A 7,605-nucleotide genomic window follows, 5' to 3' on the forward strand; every position below is an offset into this window, starting at 1 on the left:
TAGCCCATTTCCAAAACAACATGAAAATCACTTTCAAACAGGAATAAAACTATTTGTGACATCATGAATGTGAACGTATAGAGCACACTATGTTCAGCAGAGAGCAGCAATGCACCACTGACCACTTTGTCATGATTATAGCCTGTTGTAGGCTACATAATTTTATCAAAGTAGACCGCTGTAATTACATACAAAGATATGCTAGGATTTGTGGGACATCTAGTCACCCTTGTGAATGGATAGCCAACAGCAGAAACGCACGTATATAGCCTACATTTATAATATACAATGCATTTATTCATATTTTATACATGACTGGACGTTGTGGACTGTGGATTTTCGAGTTTGGACTCCGTCACCGGAGCGTCCGACGTTGACGTTACCGTCGTCAGTGGAGCACCCTTCATTGAAACGGGAGCGTTCCCAGCGTTGACGTTGACACGACGCTCGACGCGCCCGGTGGAGCCGGGGGGTTACTGAGGTTAGGGTCAGGGTTTGGGTTAGGTTTAGGCACAGTGGTGTAAAGTAACGAAGTACAGTTTTGAGGTATTTGTGCTTTACTTGAGTATTTCCAATTTCCAATACTTGTACTTCTACTCCACTACATCACAGATCCAAATATTGTACTTTTACTTCACTACAATTATTTGAAAACTTTAGTTACTAGTTACTCTTCAGATAAAAATTATAATATTATAAAACATACATAAACCACTTTAGCCCTGTTTTATACCGTGGCTATGATGCGGCGCGCTGTGAGCTTGTAGATCGGCTATTTTCAAACATTTTGTACCTTTACTTTTGGTACTTTAAGTACATTTTGATGCCAATACTTTCATACTTTTACTCAAGTACATTTTGAATTCTGGACATTTACTTGTAATGGAGTACATACAGTGCAGTATTGATACGTTTACTTAAGTATAAAAGGCGAGTACGTTTCCCACCACTGTTTAGGCTAGAGGTTAACGTTCACCAGCGTCGGCAGGTTAGCTACTCACCAGGTTAACATTTACCTGCGTCGAAAGAAGGGACCGTGGAACAGATGCTATGTCGCAATATTGACACGCTCCCATGTGCAAATGGTTCCATTAATACACTTAGCGAGTTAGCCTACAGACTGACAAAAGTGTCCCGTTGGTTCCTGTAACCACAGACATAAAAAGGTAGACGCCTCTTCCGGCTCTCTGGTACCCGTCTCGCCTTGGTGGGCATTGTTGAGTGACAGGCTTGGAATTCTTCTGTATGCGTAACAGACAACAAGGTCGGTAGGCAAATCAAGAGGCAGGTTTGAATGGAAAAGTCCCGGAAAAGACGCGTTGTGATTGGCCAGTAGTTCTTTTGAGTGGCAGCCTGCCCTCGACACTTCCTCTTTTGTGCCTATCAAGTTGGACGGGTCGCTCCAATCAACTGCAGCGGGTGGACGAGGTATCTAGCTTTTTATATCTGTGCCTGTAACTATCAGTCATTTAGCTGGAGACCCCCTAGAACCGCCTCAAAGACCCCTGGGTGTCCCTGGACCCCACGTTGAGAATCAGTGCTCTATTCTATTGGAATTCACAAATGCAGTATGGTGCAGGATGATAGCATGGGTTTCTGTGAATGTGTAAGTGAATGTGCTCACAATCCTCACAGTTTGAATCCGGGGAGAAAATAAAAATTCCATCTCTCATCATCAGTCAATTTCTTTGTCTGATTCTTACTGGGGCGCACTTCAATTAGGCTCAGCGGGCCTCATTTCCAGCAACGCGCGCTCCAATCTCATTCTGCTGCGTTTTAGATACTTTAATCAGAAAGTCCTGATCCTACATACATAATTAATTGTTACGGAAATGGAAAGAGGAACAGAAGTGCAACAAAAACAGCGCTAACACGTTCAAAGGAAGAAGCAGAAGAAGAAGGGAAAGCTGTTATCTCGTTTTCCTCCTGCTTTCAACTCGGGGTTTTGGGGGGTGAGGCGGCGAGAGGCAGTGAGATGTGCTCCCTGTTCTGTTGTGAGTTGTAGGGCTGTCAATCAAACCTCGAATAATGGTTGACTTTCGGAGGAAAAATGCACAATCGATTGTAACTCTGATTAGTATAGCTGTGGCCGCCACTCTGTCAATACAACCAAAGAAGTGCATGCTGACGGACGGTGTTTGATGCACAACTGTGTGTAGCCAACGTTTAGTATGTGCGTGGACACAAGTCTCTTGTCCGTCTAAAACCAGTGGTTCTCAACATGTGGGTCAGGAGGGGGGATTCCGGATGGGGACCGAATGCATTTGGGTCCCCATCCGAAATCAATGGGGGTAAATTTACTACAATCATATTTTTGTCTTTGGAATGTGACAAATACAAAAACATATGATTGAACTCAAGTCTCCATGGCATGATTAATCAATAGGAAAAAAAAGTCATTTTGGGGGTGAACTACTCCTTTAACTGACTTGGACTACTATAGACTATTGACCCATGTTCTTTTCCCTGGGTTATTGTAAGCTACAGTATGAGATATAACAGTACCGTCCAGTTCTGACATAAGATGCATTAATTATGCATAATATTTTCATACAAAGTATAATAACAGTCAAACAAACCAATGTTCGAGCCCTAGTGACTTGGCAGCAGAGGCTGGAGTATAGACTGAAGCGCTGGCATTGAAACAACAGAACAAACAGCATTAATAACACAAAACCTAATGCTAGAACATGGAGAAAACAAGTAGGATGGACTGCAGTGGTGGTTCTAGCAAGTTGTCCGTGGCGTGGGGTGGGGAAGGGGCTGACAAGGAAAGGCAAGATAATTTGTAGGCTTAAAGCACATTTCAACAAGGCAATTGTGCTTCACACAAAACATTAGTAGCTTTAAGATTAAGCATTAACATAGTTTAGTCAGGAACACTCACGTCTACGTAGATTTAACCATTTATTGCATAAATGGAATACAGTTAATCTTGGCATTAATGGGCTCCGTGTTCGGAGATGTTCCCTGAAATTTATGCACGCTTTTTAAGCATGCTAAGCAAAATCAGGGAACACTAAGCAATATCCCCCATAGGGATACAATAGCAGAACAATAGCATTGACATGTAACTTAGTCAAAACCACAGTATTTGAGCTTAACAACATTGAAATGTAACTTAATCAGACAATCACAAGTATTTGAGCTTAGCCAGACTGATCGTGCAAAGGTGGAGGCTGATTCCGAAGCTTCGGAAACCAAGCATAGGTAGAGAAAGCAAGCCGTATTTAAAGGAGCCTTCCCTACTGATTGAGAGCTTTTATTGGAGTATGGCAGTCATGTGACGTAATGACCAGCAGTTGTGAGCTTGTAGATCACACTCGGCTGCGACGCCGGAAATGCCGCTCGCCTTCTGCGCAATGCACGATGGGATGTTGGAAAGTTGTCGATATATAAATCCTTGTTAAAAAACATTGTAAAACTAACTAACTGGCCGTTAGCTGTAAAAATCTCTATATAAGCCGCACCGCTGTATAAGCCGCAGGGTTCAAAACATGGGAAAAAAGCTGCAGCTTATAGTCCTGGTTTGTTAGAATTGGGTTTCAGAAACTTAATTTCATGCATTCTGGTGATTGGATGAGGGAACATATCAATAATAACCTAGGGCTATTCATGTCTGGAAAATAAAATGTATTTAATTAAGGTGTTGTTGGCGTTGCAAATAATTTAGCATGCAAGACAGAAGCTACACAATTCTACACTTACACTATCTTTTGATAATTGAGAGCATTCAACTGGAAAGGTACGCTCACTGGAGCACATCTCCACCAGGAGGCACGCCCAAATTATAATACTTACGTTATCTAACATCAAAATGTCTGTCTCTCTCTCTGTGTCTGGTGCACACATGCATGCACGTCACAGGTACGCAGGCATTTTATCACATGTTGGTGTTAATCAGATGTGGAGCCTCGAGATGCAAGGCGTTGTGTGCTTGTAGATCGGCTGTTTTCACTAGTATATTTTTTAGATGATAAATACAAAACGAACGGTTTTGGACATACAAGGTTTCCACCCGACAACGACGATATGTTGTCATATGTTGTTGTTAACCAGACATGGGCTTTTACTGTCCCGTGTGTTGGTGCACATGTGGCTTTTCTCCCTGAATGGCATATCGGCAAATGAATGGCATAGGTGCGTGTGTGTTTGTGTGTGTCTCTCTCTCTCTGTCTCTCTGGATTCCGTGCACGGGCATCATAGGGATCGAGTGGTGGATCGTGTGATGTCGGGTTACGCACACTCCATATCTCTGTCCCTCTGTCATTTACTGCACCCGTAAAATACATAAGTCCAAAGCTGACGGCCACAAAACAGTTGAAGCTAGAAACCTCAAAACCTACTCTAGCGAAGCCTTTAATCTCAAACTGGAGAAATCAGACTGGTCCCCAATACTAGCTAGCACTCAGGTCGATGAAGCCTGGCCGGGCTTTAAATCCGTCTTCAACACTACTCTAGACGAAGTGGCTCCTTTGCGTAGGGTCAGGGTTAAAGCCCGCTCACAGCCATGGTGGAATTCGGATATCTGTGAATCAATAAAACTCTGAGACAAAAAATACTCTGAGAAACGCAAATGTAATCACAAACAAAAAAAAGGCCCCAATAAACACCTTGAAGCCAAACTCCAAATAGTCAGTTTAGAGTTTAATAAACTGAGAAACCGGACAACCTCCTTAATCCATTCTGCCAAAAAAAACTACTTGGATGAGAAAGTTGAGGAAAACATCCACAAACCACGAGACCTATGGAAGCTATTTAAAACCCAGCTAGGCTGTGGCGCTAAACTTAGATCCATAGCCAGCAACATATCCATCCAAACTCCCATCACCCTCCTCACTGACAGTCTTGATGTAGCCAAAAACCTCAACATCTACTTCACCTCCATGGCCAAAAATCAGGTCAATAAACTGCCCGCTCCATCTGGGCTGTTTGGTGTTAGGCACATCCTGAAATTCTGCAGGAACCTTGGGGTATGCAAAGACAACTTTAAACTTGCCACAGTGACAACTTATGTAGTGTTTAAAAAACTGCGCACCCTACCTCAATACAAGGCCGCTGGCCATGACAAAATCGCCCCCAAATTTCTCATAGACTCAGCTGCCACCATTGCCACAATCATTACCCACATTATTAATCTATCTATCAAGCAGGGTTATGTTCCCCAGGACTTCAAATTAGCTAAGGTAACCCCCCTGCACAAAAAAGGCAGTAAACTTGACCCTGGTAACTACAGGCCAATCTCAATCCTTAGTTCCATCTCTAAGGTAATGGAAAAAATTGTCTATGAACAGGTGGCTAAATATCTTGAAGAGAATAAACTGATCTACGAGTTCCAGTCTGGCTTCAGAGAGTCCCATTCCACAGATACATGCCTCATCTATTTGAATGATTACATCAAACGTGAAATTCACGATGGCAAATATTGCGGCATGGTCATGCTGGACCTCCAGAAGGCATTTGACACCGTCGATCATTCTATTCTAATTGAAAAACTCAAAGCTATTGGTCTTGACAGCACAGCAGTGAGATCAGATGGATGCACTCTTACTTGGTGGGGAGGGAACAGATGGTGGAAGTCAACAGAACCCTGTCCCCCCCCCCCTCCCTGTAAACTGTGGAGTACCTCAAGGGTGTATACTAGGACCACTGTTGTTCTTAATATACGTAAACGACATGTCATCTGCTTGTGACTGCAATCTGTTTCTGTTCGCGGATGACTCGGCTCTCCTAGTCTCAGGCAGAGACATATTGCAGGTTGAAAAGGCCCTTAACTGTGAACTAAACATGATCTGCACCTGGCTCAATGACAACAGACTCTCAATTCACCTAGGTAAAACTGAATGTATCCTCTTTGGATCTAGTCAGAAACTTAGCCTAGTTGAGAACTTCACAATTAAAGTAGGTGACACTGTGATTGAAAGAAAAAACCACATCTGCTACCTGGGTTGCATCCTGGAGGCTAACCTATCCAGTGAAAAAATGACTACCAAGGTAATCAAAAAAAGTCAACCAACGAATTTGTTTCTTGCAAAGGGTTGCCCCGCTGATCAGTATTAAATCTCGAAAGACACTAGGAGGTTCTCTTATCGGGCCCCTCATTGATTACGGAGTCCTTGTCTGGTATCGCGACGCCCCAGCTGCCTTAAAGTTATACCATGTAACTTTTTTTATAAAACAAATCTTAAAATTGTCCTAACTGTTAAATCGCTAAACACCCACTCCGTTATTTTCAGCTTCTGAAGCCTTCTCTTTATATGTTTTCTACTTAGCCGTGACAGGGGCGGGATTTCCCGGCAAAATTACGTCATCATACACTACCGGCCAATCACAGCGAGGGTTATACACTGCCGGCCAATCACAGCGCATCTTGAAGTGGGGTCGCTATCACAATACGGCGGCCATATTTGTAGGCGCCCGTGTAGCTTGCCTCAACATAACAACAGCATTTACTCGGGTGAAGGAGTCCGTTTCTCCGGAATGCCTGAACGCACAGGAACCAGGGACCCCTCTAAAGATAGATCTCGGCGAGGTGGAGGCAGACGCGGGGGTGTGAGGCCCGGTCCGCGGCGAAAAACGGCCGAAAGACGCGGACGCGACCGCGGTTTGCTATAGAGCTACTGACCTCTAGGTGAGCAACTTACACAGTATAGCTTTAAAGTTAAAGCTCAAAACAGCCCAGAACAAACTAATTAGGGTTGTGCTTGGTCTTCCACCTCTGACCCACCTTACCGATTATCACCACGAAAGCGTGGGGTGGCTCAAAGTAGCTGACAGAGTACAGCATCTTGCAATGGGCCTGGTGTACAAGATTCACTACACCTCCAAGATACCCATGTACCTGGCAAACTACTTCTTAAAGGTCAAGGATGTTCACGATCACAACACCAGAGGCAGCTCCACTAATCATCATCAACGTAGATTTAAAACACCCATCAAACGTCTTTAGATGATTTAGAACATTGTTTCCTGCGTTCTTAAAATTCTGCTTGTACAAATCTTTATCCGACGTTTCCATCTTGAGGTTTATGTGCTGTTTTCTTTCGCCTCCTTCCCCATGCCTCACCAGGCAGCGTTGCGGGGTCACCAGTTGAAATTGTGTACGCGACCTTTTGCACACGGCAACAATGGGGAGGCTCGCTTTGTAGGTATAGGCACTTTGGGAGATACAGACGCAGTCTTATTGTGTGGATATAGACTTAATAAACATCATTATCATCTTTCTGACAGGTGAGTTACTGCGCCGTTTGGTGGTGACCCCAATTTTGTCGGGAGTCTTGCATGGTGACGCACGCACCCTGCCGTCGTGGCCACAGGGGTAATCCAGTCAACGAAAAGGAATATTTGTGCGAATCCGTGGCATCTATCTGTGTATGATTTGTTGTATGTGTGTGTGTCGTGTGTGTGCAAGTGTGTGTGCAAGTGTGTGTGTGATTATTTGTGTATGCGTGTGTGTGAGCTGACTCAGTAATCTTACCAGCCGGCCCGCCTGAAACCGTCAGCATCTTTCTTCCCAGCAAAGTTTTTCAACTGTGCCACTGCCAGATCCAAACTGTGTCGAACATTAGTGTAACAGCCCACGCACTTAGAATACAGATTTGTTTT

Source organism: Nannobrachium achirus (assembly GCF_963921795.1).
Source record: "Nannobrachium achirus genome assembly, chromosome: 5".
NCBI classification, from domain to species: domain Eukaryota; kingdom Metazoa; phylum Chordata; class Actinopteri; order Myctophiformes; family Myctophidae; genus Nannobrachium; species Nannobrachium achirus.